Source organism: Caretta caretta, chromosome 4 (genome assembly GCF_965140235.1).
Source record: "Caretta caretta isolate rCarCar2 chromosome 4, rCarCar1.hap1, whole genome shotgun sequence".
Lineage (NCBI taxonomy): Eukaryota > Metazoa > Chordata > Testudines > Cheloniidae > Caretta > Caretta caretta.
Genome location: NC_134209.1, coordinates 124,212,443 through 124,225,051, shown reverse-complemented (window position 1 = coordinate 124,225,051; position 12,609 = coordinate 124,212,443). Strand labels below are relative to the sequence as shown.

General features: G+C 40.3%; 1 long non-coding RNA gene across 3 annotated transcripts in view; it reads right to left on the bottom strand.

The window, feature by feature from the left end:
* Positions 1-12,609, bottom strand: part of LOC125636156 (uncharacterized) — a 214,832-nt gene that overhangs the window by 127,503 nt on the left and 74,720 nt on the right. For all 3 annotated transcript variants that reach the window (XR_012668202.1, XR_012668201.1, XR_007356489.2), the window contains exon 4: positions 9,737-9,829. This is a non-coding gene — a long non-coding RNA (uncharacterized LOC125636156). The remainder of the gene's footprint in view (positions 1-9,736; positions 9,830-12,609) is intronic.

Sequence of the window (12,609 nt, the reverse complement as noted above, 5' to 3'; positions counted from 1 at the left end):
AAGACCACATTGATGGCAGAATGCATAGTCACACATGGAGATGTGCGTACCGCATGGGAGAACAGTGACACGCCAACACGCTGCAAGAAGCCAATGAAAACTGTCTTCGCATGCTTCCACATCAGAGCTCTGGTCAGCACACTGGAAGGAACATCTACAAACCCACAATCTGACAGCACATGAATGATACCGTTATGAAGGATCACAAGCAGCAGGTTCCATAGCTAAGTAGTATACCTCCATGGTGGCTGAATGGACTTGGAGAATAAGTTAAAACTACCCCAAAAGCTCAGCTCTTCCTCCCCCTGCCCATATGGCCTGGGAAAGGGACTTTCACTAGGGCTTGTTGTCCCCAAAATGTTTTCCCAGTCCACTAGGGGACAAATGATCCTTGGATGAGTCTCAGCAATACCCCCACAGCTGCAGCTGGACAGCCTACATGCTCCTGATCATGGTGAAACTCTTTGGAGCAATGTGAACTTCTTCAGATGCTGGTGCACTTCATCCTTGGCAGGGTCTGAGGGCAATGCTAGTGGCAACACCCTCCAGCTGCTCTGTCTACATTTTTTTAATCAGTAGTGTGTTGCCTCAGAGTCTCTGAAAGTCTTGTCAATGTTCCCTCATCAAAGGCCTCAACACCACAATCCTCATGCTGCCTTGTACCCTGAGGAATGCTTTATTGCCCACACACCCACAGGCTAGGTGACAGACCTGAGTCACCAAAGCCCCCAGCAGCCATGACACTGTCTGCCACTGCAGGTCCACTTGCAGCACCATATACTGTAACCACAGCCCAGGCCACAGAAAATAACATAGCATAACAACGGGGTTGGGGTGGAGGATGTGGCATTACAAAATGACTTATTGGCCATGGTAAAACATGTTTAAGAAATACAAATAGCAAGTACAATATTTCTTTCTAGCCTTGATGGCACACTGAGACTCTTTTTTTTCCATAAGTGATCTTCAGATTTGATGCATGAATTATCACCTCTAATAGCTGCTAATTAAACCACTTCAGCAAAACTGTGAAATAAAGAGGACTAGAAATAAAATTTCAATATCACCCAGCAATTATCTCATATCATGCTCCAAATACCCATATAAATAGCATACCCTCCTGCCTACGTCTGCGGAGATACCTCTCTGCAGACTGACAACTTCCTTTCTCTCTACATACATATATTGGCCTCGGTGAAATCTGGAACAAAATAAAAACACTTGTACAATCAAGGAGAAGAACATTATTAAACTTGAGAAGTATACAATTACCTCTCTTGAACACTGTGTTGCTGGTTCAAGAATGTAATACAAAGGGCCAGATTCATGAAAGGAGATAATAAGCAGATATTTTTCATTTGTGGAATTTGAAAGGATAGCTGACAATCCTATTAAGTATTTATCTACTTAAGAACTATAACAAACTGTTCTCGTGATAAGCACTGATTTCATGGTTAAAACTAGCCACTCATACACATTGAGTGATGATATCTCCTTACGTGCCTGCTTTCTTACAGACAGCAAAAGAAATGTAAATCCACATCCAGGAAAACAATAGCTTTAGCAGTTGTAGAACTCATTCTTCCAACATATCACTAAAATGGAAAACTGTATGGCATCTTGGAAGCTATCTCACTATGGAAAAAAAAACAGCAACCTATAAACATCTCTGCAATCCCACAGACAAACTATTACTGAAACCAAAAGGGACAGTGGCAAACCATTTAAACCCCAAACCTGACCTACTTTATCATTGTGCTAATCTGGTGGAAATGCTCTCCAGATTTCTATATTTAAAAAAAGAAATATTATGCTTTGTAGCTGAAAGATAAAAAGCAAAACCTAATCATGATAATATCACCTTTGCACTTATGACGGCATTTTCAGTCTTAGAATCTTAAACCACTGTTCAAATATTGATGAATTAAAGCTCAGAAGATGCTTGTGAAGTAAACAAATATTCACCCCTCTTTACAGACGGGGAAAATTTAGAGTTAGATTGTCCCACTGAGGAGGAGTAAAAGACTACTGTACTAAGAAATCCTTCAATGTTGACGCTCAGTTGAGATGGGTTCAGAGGATATATTACAGTTTTGCCAACCCAACCATTCAAAAATCATGAATCAAGCCCAAAATATCATGAGACTGGCTTAAAATTATGCGATTTTTTAAAATAATAAATTTTAGATTCTTTTTATTTGCCTTCTGGCTTTTGAAATTTTAGAGTCATGTTTTCCAGCTTTTTTCTGCAACCATGAGGACTAGAAATTAAAAAAAAAAAAAAAAAAAAAGGGAAAAGTTGAGATTCTCACATAAATCACATGATTCCAGGTGTTGAAGTGTCCAGAAAAGCAGGAGACATGGAACCATGTGAAGGGGAGCAGGGGGAGGGGGGCAAGAGGACAAGGGGTCCTTCTTTGAGCAGGGGGTTGGACTAGATGACCTCCTGAGGTCCCTTCCAACCCTGATATTCTATGATAGGGGGACATTAAAGATATGCTACAGGAGAGCGTTACTATGAATATGATCACGAAGAGGACAGGAAGTGACCAAAGAGAAACTCTATTAAAATCATATTGTTCACAGCAAGGCAATTTTGGAGAACCCTTGGTGGAGAGAATGCTGAGGAAAGCAGCTCCAGGGCATTAATCCTCAAAACTCAGTCCCTACAGAACAGAATGATTAAAGTAACTTGCCCGAGGTCACATGGGAAGATTGTGGCCGAGCTGGGAATAGAACCCAAATATTGTGTGCCCTGAGACCATCCTCTCTCGTTTACGCTACACTTCACAGAATTTTTCCTAGGATGAAATGTCTGAAAGAGACAGAGAGAGCGCGCTTCTCCCTGTTAGTGGTGGTCATTCTAGAATAGGGTTGTCTCAAACTGGTAGTGACGTACTGAATTCAAAGAGGCAGGAAGAACTGACAATATATATGGAGAGAGATTGGGTGTATATTAATTTCACTGACTTCACTGGAGTTACTCCTGATCTGCACAAATGTCAGAGAGAGAAGAATCACACCCAATAACTCAAGTACCTTTTGATTCATAAACATCCAGGTAGAAGCAAGTGACATTGGTTTATTAAGCACTCTCCATTTAGCTAGTATTAGCTTCTAATTTTATAATCAATAAAGCCACTAGAATTAAACAACATAAAAATACTGTGCTTTAGATAAAGCTATCATCAGGTATGGCAGTCATGTTTCACACAGCAACGTTCACTATAGCACAGGCAAGCAATGACTTTGCTTTTGCAATACCAAATCCTCTCATTCTATAATCTACACCAGAATCATGGAAGGAGAGAGGGTTTCAAAAATTCTCTGAAGCTGGAAAGGAGAGAGCAGCAGCAAACAAAGGGTATTTCCATATGTAGAAGCTCTACAGGACCAGATTTATAGTGAAATGCGCATATCAGATAAGTCCAAGTGCATCAGGCAGACATCCTGGGATGCAAAAAAGGATCTCTCTTGGTTATGTGCAGAATAAGACATTTAACCAAACATACTCAAGTTATTCAGAATGGCGATTTCACATATTTCATATATCTTCTCAATTCCTCTTGTTGGATTCATTTCTTCAGTATGAGGGTTACCCCACTGTACAGTGACTTACATCTTATTTACCAACGTCACTTAACTCATCTCTCACCTTGGCAAATTCTCTTTGTAAGGTATGGGCTAGCGAACCTGTCATTTTTTATAATCATACTCCTGCTGTATAATTGACTCTGATGCTACCCAAAATAGCAATCCTAAAATGTACATGAAAAAAAGAGGCAAATAGAAAATGCCCATAACAAAAGGAAAAATAAAGATAGTCTCAAGCAACATAGTGCAAAAAATGAGAAAGGAATCCAAGAAGTAATCTACACTAAGGAAATATGTCATCAGAGAAGTTGCATTTTTTCAAAAATTAACAGGCCAAAATGATAAATGAACCAAAGATTGATTGTGGGAGAGGGCTTACAAGTAGGGGGAATGACTTGGTAAATAGTTAACAAACAAAGGCCCAAGGAAATAATGAATCTCAGCTTCCCTGAAATATTTTTTAGATGAACACTGAAAGGAAAAAAACCAAAGGGCATCAAAATACAAACTCCTAATAGTGTCACATAAAAATCAGCTTGCTTGTCATGCCAGGTACACCAGTGTACAATGACATACCGCAAATTCAAAGTTCCTGTAATGTCTACGGCCATTCAGTGATATTTCCATCTGATAATATATACTGCCTTAGCCAGAAATACCTCCAGAAATGGCATTAAAGGACCAGTTAATCAGTCTTTCTGGTTCCCTGAAGTATGATAGTATTTTTATGGGCTGTGCTTCCAGAGATGGAATGAAAAGACAAGGTAGTGTGCATGTTATTCCTAAAGACAGGCAAGTAAGAAAATATCAGCCATTCCTACAGACCTCTGAATATTCCAAATCTTCAAAGGGATCCTAATAGGTCCTAAATGTGTTCAGCTCTAAACATGCCATTTCTGCTATCTGTCTTAGGTTTGGTATTTCTATGGTGCATATCACTGTAGTATCTCAGGTCCAGTCGCTATAATAGCTGGACACCACAGTAGATGAGTGCCATTTCTACAGTAATTCTTTACTCGCTCATTAGGCAATTCTTTACTCACTCCCACTGAAATCAATAGAAGGGCACAGGTGGAACTGACAAAATTTGGCCCAAAGTAGGTGTATCTTGCTGTTGACAAAATATACACTTTCTGCAGTTACTGTGATATTTGCTAGCAAATTTCCATTTGCGTAAGCAGATTGTGCTGCAGAATTTAGCAAAACAGTTTTACTAAAATGCTACTCTACTTATATTTTATTAAATAATGTTCATGTTTTTGATCATCGACTATTGAGCAATATACTACAAGGTTTATTTTCCTATAGATATTTCTTGCAATGGTGTGTGTAGCTAAGCAATCCATAGTAAATGTGGTCATTCACTCTTCTGTGCCCTGCACCTTTACATGTAGAGGAGTATCCCTCCATACGTACTGCAAGGACAGCTGTAGGGCAGCTGCCATTTTGGATTTCAGCTCAGTATTAGAATGTTGCAGAGGGTATCACTGTGCCTTCTCTCCGTCTAGTTTTCCTCTTGCTTGCCCTGATGTAAATAATAGGTACCTCCACAGAGGTCAGTGGAGTTACACTGGTGTAAAACTGATGTGAGCAAAAGGAGAATCAGGCTCCAGGTTGGTTCTCTCTGTGCTATTTTCCATAACCTAAAATAGAAGTCATTTAGGTTGAATGATCTATTTTGCAACTTGTGTTTGGGCAAACATCACACATACCTCACGTGAACGGCTATGCCTTTTCTTTAATCCCCATCATAATCACTTGCAAGTGTTACGTGGAATTAAATATGAATCTGCTTTTTGGCTGATCTCTGTCACATTCTGATCTTTTTTGACATGCTGTTGTTATGACAGGTTTCAGAGTAGCAGCCGTGTTAGTCTGTATCCGCAAAAAGAAAAGGAGGACTTGTGGCACCTTAGAGACTAACCAATTTATTTGAGCATAAGCTTTTGTGAACTACAGCTCACTGCATCCGATGAAGTGAGCTGTAGCTCACGAAAGCTTATGCTCAAATAAATCGGTTAATCTCTAAGGTGCCACAAGTCCTCCTTTTCTTTTTGCTGTTATTATGGTTCCCCTATATTTTTAGGAAGCATTATTTTCTCATGAGTTTCTATGCAAAGAAGTTGTGTGTGGAAGAAGAGACAGCAGCATGCCTTTTTGTTTTCCTAATATGCCTAGTTAGGTTGACCCAAATTTTCTTAAAGCTTGACTCATCCTCCCTTACTCATGTGAGTTGTCTCCTGGATGTCAATAGCATTGCTCCCATGAGTTAGTGTTGCTGAATCCTTGTTCCTCTTGTTTTTTAGCATTTTGATCCTCGCCTTTTATATACCATCTGAGAACAATGGAATCTCAAGCAATGTAGCTCTGTCTTATCTTTCTCTAAGTCCTAGGCAATATTGTAATCCATTTAGCAACTCTAGAAAAGATAAGAGATAGAACTCAATAATAATGAAGCCACAGTGAGTTAGTCATTTTCTGAGTCACAAGTGGGAAAGGTAAACTGTTTTGCAGAGTGTGATTCTTTTCTGCACTTATATTCTTCACACAAAGAATTTTTCCTAGTTCGTACATTACTGCCAAGAATGTTGGGCTGCAGCCATCAGGATGTTTTCACTGGTGCTAGAAACAAACAGGCCGATTTTTAAACCATTGCTTTGGCTATTCCAACCTTCTGTCAGGAAGCCAAAACTTCTCAACACCTATGGGACTTGAGCCCTCAACAGACAACTAAACAGATGTCACCGCCGAGGATGCCTAGTGGTTGCTGAGTAACATTGCTGCTGCACTGACATGACCTCAATCAGGAACAGAGAGAATTTTCTGTGCGAGGTAATTACCTCTTACTGATATGAAATCTGGATGCTGAAAACAAAAAAAGCTCCCAAATAATAGGTACAGGAAGCTAATCTAAAAGATTACAACGTCCCGGCCTTACCTACAAATGATAAATATGTGGTCAGCGATATATATTTTGCCTGTTCAGACTTAGGCAATTTTTTTACGGAATGTTGTTTGAATGAATATCATCTCAAAACACTTGAGATGAAAAATACTGTATCCTTGAGTGCCCTAACACATTATTTAGACAACACAATACACTGAAGTGAAGAAATGCATTTTGCTTTGAGTCAATACACAAGGATACAAATACAACTCAAATATAATATACCAATATATTTTTAACATTCTGTGCAAAGGCCACTTTCTTGTGAAGAAGAAAAATGCTTCTGAAATGTGTAATTCATGCTAAGAGTAAGGAACATTTTGTCGGTTTTCTGACTTAAAACAGGATCAGAGCACTAGCCTGTGTCTTTCCTCTCCTCTTTGAAATAAAGCATGGTGGTAAATACATTGCATTACTAATAATTTTAATGATATTCAGGCCTTTCACATAAGCAGAAATATCTCCAGAATATGCATTCATCACAGCTCTAGTAAGGCCTGGGAAGAAAATAGTGCTCGTACCTGTATGTAGTCAGGCTTCTTGCTAGAGACAGGAGCAGCATTTTAACTACCTGCTCAACCTCTGTATCACCTCCCAGATTTGTAACTTTTAAACTCTCTTTTCAATGTGACTGAACCAACACGGGATTTTTTCATTTTTAACCTTGCTATTAGCCTCATGTAGTAAATAGTAAAACATGCCAGAGTTTTTGGAGGCTAAGTCCTGATTAGCTCTTAAAATGTTGGTTTGGTTTTATTCCTATATTTATACTCAGAATAAATATTTTTATTTATGAGTACTTAGGATAGAATTTTACAACTGGGATGCCTACAATAGGGCACCAAAATAAGGAAAAGGTGCTGCGGGGGAAAACCACAGGCCCCCCAAAAAGGAGTTGAGGATCCTAAATTCTCAGCATACGGCACAATATGGAGGGAAGTCAACATGTGAAAATCAGGGTACAAGTGAGAAAAGATGTAGTGGAGCCAGCAGCTCTTTTCATGACTACTTAGTCTAAACCCGACCTTAGGACAGCGTGTGATGAGTAGAGCTAGTTGAAAATTTTCCAATGGAACATTTTTCTGTCAGAAAATGCAGAATCACTAAAACTGCTTTGATTAAATTTTGTTTAAAAAAAAAAATCCTAAAGAAGTGTGTCGATGAAACATCCCAGTTTGACATTTTTGGAATGGAACATTTTATTTTCTCTTGTTTTAAAAATATTTTCATTTTGAAATGTCTTTGACTTTGTTATATTTTTAATGTCAAAATCAAAATGAAATATTCAAATTTTATTGAAACAAGAAGTTTCAATTGACTGAAAACAATTTGTTTTTTCAGAAATGTCATTTTGCATAAATTTATGAAATTCTTCATTTTCATTCTGATTTAGAATGAAACAAAATTTTGAAATTGTAGAATTTCCCAGCCAATGGGAACTGGGATTTTCTTGTAGTGTTAGTGTGACCCAAGGCAGCACATACCGTGTATAACCAGTCTGGCAGCCAGACAGCCAGGGGGAACTACAAGTTCTTGTCTGTCTCAAGTGGGTTTAATAAAGAATCCTCTTTATATACATTCCAGCTGAATCCTGTTGTGGCATTGCACTCCATATTCTTCATTGAAATATTGTTATGATATGAATATGGCATAACTAAGATATGTTTTATGCAAGACAGGTCATGTGAGATATCATTGGAAAGGTTCTGATTTACTAAATGTGATTATCCAATTTGTAAGCATGTATCATTTCTATATCTAAAGTTAGGAATATTGGCTATGTAACAATTATAACTGGGGGTGTGTACTTGGGAAACACCCATGAGACAACAGGCCATCAGCCTGGATGGGCCATTAGGAAGAAACAATAAGACTTTGAAAATACTAATCTCTCTCCTTCCTGAGAAGTATCCTGGGACGTTGCTTTGACACTACAAGGTCAGGTGGTCAGGTCATCTGGTACTAACCACCATCCTGGACTTCCAGTGATTTTCCACTAAAAGGAGGTCAAGACTGGGAAACAAAAGGTTCCCACCTTATATAAATTCTATTTAAGGCTGGGGAGTAAGCTGATCTTGGTTCACTCTTCACTGAATCCCCACTCAGGATGACTGCTGGAAACACCAAAGGAACAAGAACAAAGGGAAAGGGGGAGGAGTAGTGAACCCAGGCTGGAAAAGGGATCTGGTCTGTGAATAAGATACCTGAAGATTTAAGCTGCACGCAAGATTTAGCTGCACTTCAAGAATTTATGTAACCTGCCCAAAATCAACATTTAGGATGAGAAATTACTTCTTGAAACCAGTCTCTTTAAGATCTTAAGCTTAATATGAGTGTTTTGTTTTATCTGCTTAGAAATCTGCTTTGCTCTGTTTGCTGTCTCTTACAATCACTTAAATTTACCTTTTATAGTTAATCAACTTATTTCTTGTTTATAGCATAACCCAGTTTGTGCAATTCATAGCTGGTGGGGAGCAAGAAGATGTGCATATCTCTCTCCACATTGAGGGAGAGGGCGCATTTTTATGAGCTTGCAAGTGCAAGACAAAGGGGGTGTGCACCTGAGTGCTGGGTAACTTCCTAGCTGAATCTTCCCATAGAGAGCTGCTTTCAGACTCCATGTGATTCTACAGCTGGTGCGTCCCTACTTGTGTGTGTGTGTTCTGCCAGAGAGTCTGATTCAGTAAAACAAGGAGAGGGAGCCCAGGCTAGTGGAGCATGCGGGCTCAGTGAAACCCCGGGACATCAGGTGACATCCAGGGGGGCGTGGGGTGTCCTATCCATCACACCTGTCTTCTCTCTACTACAAAGAACACTATAGATTCTTTGGGGAAGGGATTGTCTTTCCTTTGTTTGTACAGCACCTAGCACAATGGGGTCCTGATCCATGACTGGGGTCCTGGACTGTTACACTAATAATAACTGCCAGACTGGGAAGAGGACTGCTGGGAGAACACCAATATCAGTTCTTAGTCTATGAGCAGCAGGCCAAATAAAGATTAGCAATGGAGTCAGCAAAAGTACTCCTCCTTCTCCTATAAAATGCAAAAATTGCTGAAAATAGTACAGTGCTACACTACAAAAAAAGTTTATTGCAAATAACTGGCCACTCTGAAATTCACTAAAAGCTAGAGAAAAACGTTAGTGAAGTAAGGGGGTTTTAGTCCTTACCACTTGTGGTTTTCAGTAACATACCTTAAAATGAACAAACCATTGTTAATTCTCCCCTTGCCTCCTCAGTTTTGCTGAGAATATGTTTTCATGAGGAAAAGTTCAGAGGTGAGGAAGCTGTGGAAAAAGAAGAATGAAAATCTATGTAAGGTACTTAAATGGCTCCCATTACTCTGTTATCTGTGTCTTACAGTATAGAACGTATTTGTCCTAACAACACCCCTGTGAGAGGAAATTATCCCCATTCTGCAGATGGAGAAAAGAGGCACGGAGGGTATGTCCGCACTGCAACAAAACATCCGCAGCTGGCCTGTGTCAGCAGACTCAAGCTCACAGGGCTTGGGCTGCTGGGCTATAAAATTGCACTGTTGATATCTGGGCTCGGGCTGGATCCCTGGCGCTGGGACTTTCCCGCCTCACGGGCTCTAGAGCCCAGCCTCCAGCCCAAGCCCAGATGTCTACATTGCAATTTTATAGCCTTGCTGCCTGAGCCCTGTAAGCCTGAATCAGCTGACAGGGGCCAGCCACAGGTGTTTTATTGCAGTGTAGACATACCCAGAGAGGCTAAGTGACTTGCCCAAGGTCAGATAAAGGTCTATGGCATGGAAGGGACTTCAAGCTAGGTCTCTAGAGTCCTAGGCTAATCTAACCACTGACCAGTGGTTCTCAACCTTTCCAGACTACTGTACCCCTTTCAGGAGTCCAATTTGTCTTGCGTAATCCCAAGTTTCACCTCACTTTAAAACTACTTGCTTACAAAATCAGACATAAAAATACAAAAGTGTCATAGCACAATATTACTGAAAAATTGCTTACTTTATCATTTTTGCCATATAATTATAAAATTAGTTAATTGGAATATAAATATTGTACTTACATTTCAGTGTGTAGTATGTAAAACAGTATAAACAAGTCATTGTCTGCATGAAATTTTAGTTTGTACTGACTTTGCTAGTGCTTTTTATGTAGCCTGTTGTAAAACTATGCAATTATCTAGATGAGTTGAGTACCTCCATGAAGACCTCTGCATACACCTAGGGGTATGTGTACCCCTGGTTGAAAACCACGGCACTGACCATCTTTCCTAAAATGTCACATCTTTCATTATTGTTTATTTGTATTACAATTATGCCGAAAGTCCTCAATCAAGACCAAGGCCCCATTTTGTCAGGTACTTGCTGTATAAACAAACAGGAGAAGAGTCCTTGTACCATCTAAAAAATCTACCTTTAAATGACATACTCTACATTGTTCACTTGAAAATATTTCTTGTTCCTCTGAATGGATGAAGACCAAATGTTCTCAAGAGATAAGGCTCTTTCTTTCAGGCAGTCCCCACTGACTGTGGAACACTGTGGAGACCTGCCTGGTGGCAGTGGGGGAAGAGAGAGGAAGTTCCCCACCTGAGCAACAGTGGCTGAAATCATTACGTTTGCACAGAGAAGGCACCGGCCTATGTCTCTCTGGGGACACTGGGAGTTGTAGCATACTCACCATACTTACCTCTGGTAAGCTGTTAGAAAGGTTCACCCTGGCGCAGCCTGCCAGGGGGTGTAGAGGGCTCAGGGCCATGACAATCGCTTCTCCTTCCTCCATTCTGAGGTGTTCAGCACTCATGGTAACTCCAATGTGCCTTCCTTCCCCCGAACCTGGTACTCTGGAAGTAGTAGCTGCAGCAGTAGCTGCCTCCTGCTCGGGAGCAGAAGAGGGAAAGCTGCTCTGTGGACCCTTTCCCCTGCATTGGAACAGCCAGAATTCTTGGTCTTATATTATAAACTGAGGGTTTATGCTTCAAAAATACAGGAGGAAGGATGGGGAAACTCAGGCAAGGGAGTTTGCTGTTCTGTGAGCCATGTACAGAGCTGTCAAGGTTCCTCCCCCACTCTGAACTCTAGGGTACAGATGTGGGGACCTGCATGAAAACCTCCTAAGCTTACTTTTACCAGCTTAGGTTAAAACTTCCCCAAGGTACAAATTAATTTTATTTTTTGTCCTTGGAATAACCACTGCCACCACCAAACTCTAACTGGGTTTACTGGGAAACGTAGTTTGGATACGTCTTTCCCCCCAAAATCCTCCCAACCCTTGCACCCCACTTCCTGGGAAAGGTTTGGTAAAAAATCCTCACCAATTTGCATAGGTGACCACAGACCCAAACCCTTGGATCTGAGAACAATGAAAAAGCATTCAGTTTTCTTACAAGAAGACTTTTAATAGAAATAGAAGTAAATAGGAGTAAAGGAATCACCCCTGTAAAATCAGGATGGTAGGTACCTTACAGGGTAATTAGATTCAAAACATAGAGAATCCCTCTAGGCAAAACCTTAAGTTACAAAAAAGACACACAGACAGAAATAGTCATTCTATTCAGCACAATTCTTTTCTCAGCCATTTAAAGAAATCATAATCTAATGCATACCTAGCTAGATTACTTACTAAAAGTTCTAAGACTCCATTCCTGTTCTATCCCTGGCAAAACAGCATACCAACAGACACAGACCCTTTGTTTCTCTCCCTCCTCCCAGCTTTTGAAAGTATCTTGTCTCCTCATTGGTCATTTTGGTCAGGTGCCAGCGAGGTTACCTTTAGCTTCTTAACCCTTTACAGGTGAGAGGATTTTTCCTCTGGCCAGGATGGATTTTAAAGGGGTTTACCCTTCCCTTTATAGAATCATAGAATATCAGGGTTGGAAGGGACCTCAGGAGGTCATCTAGTCCAACCCCCTGCTCAAAAGCAGGACCAATCCCCAATTAAATCATCCCAGCCAGGGCTTTGTCAAGCCTGACCTTAAAAACTTCTAAGGAAGGAGATTCCACCACCTCCCTAGGCAACGCATTCCAGTGTTTCACCACCCTCCTAGTGAAAAAGTTTTTCCTAATATCCAACCTAAACCTCCC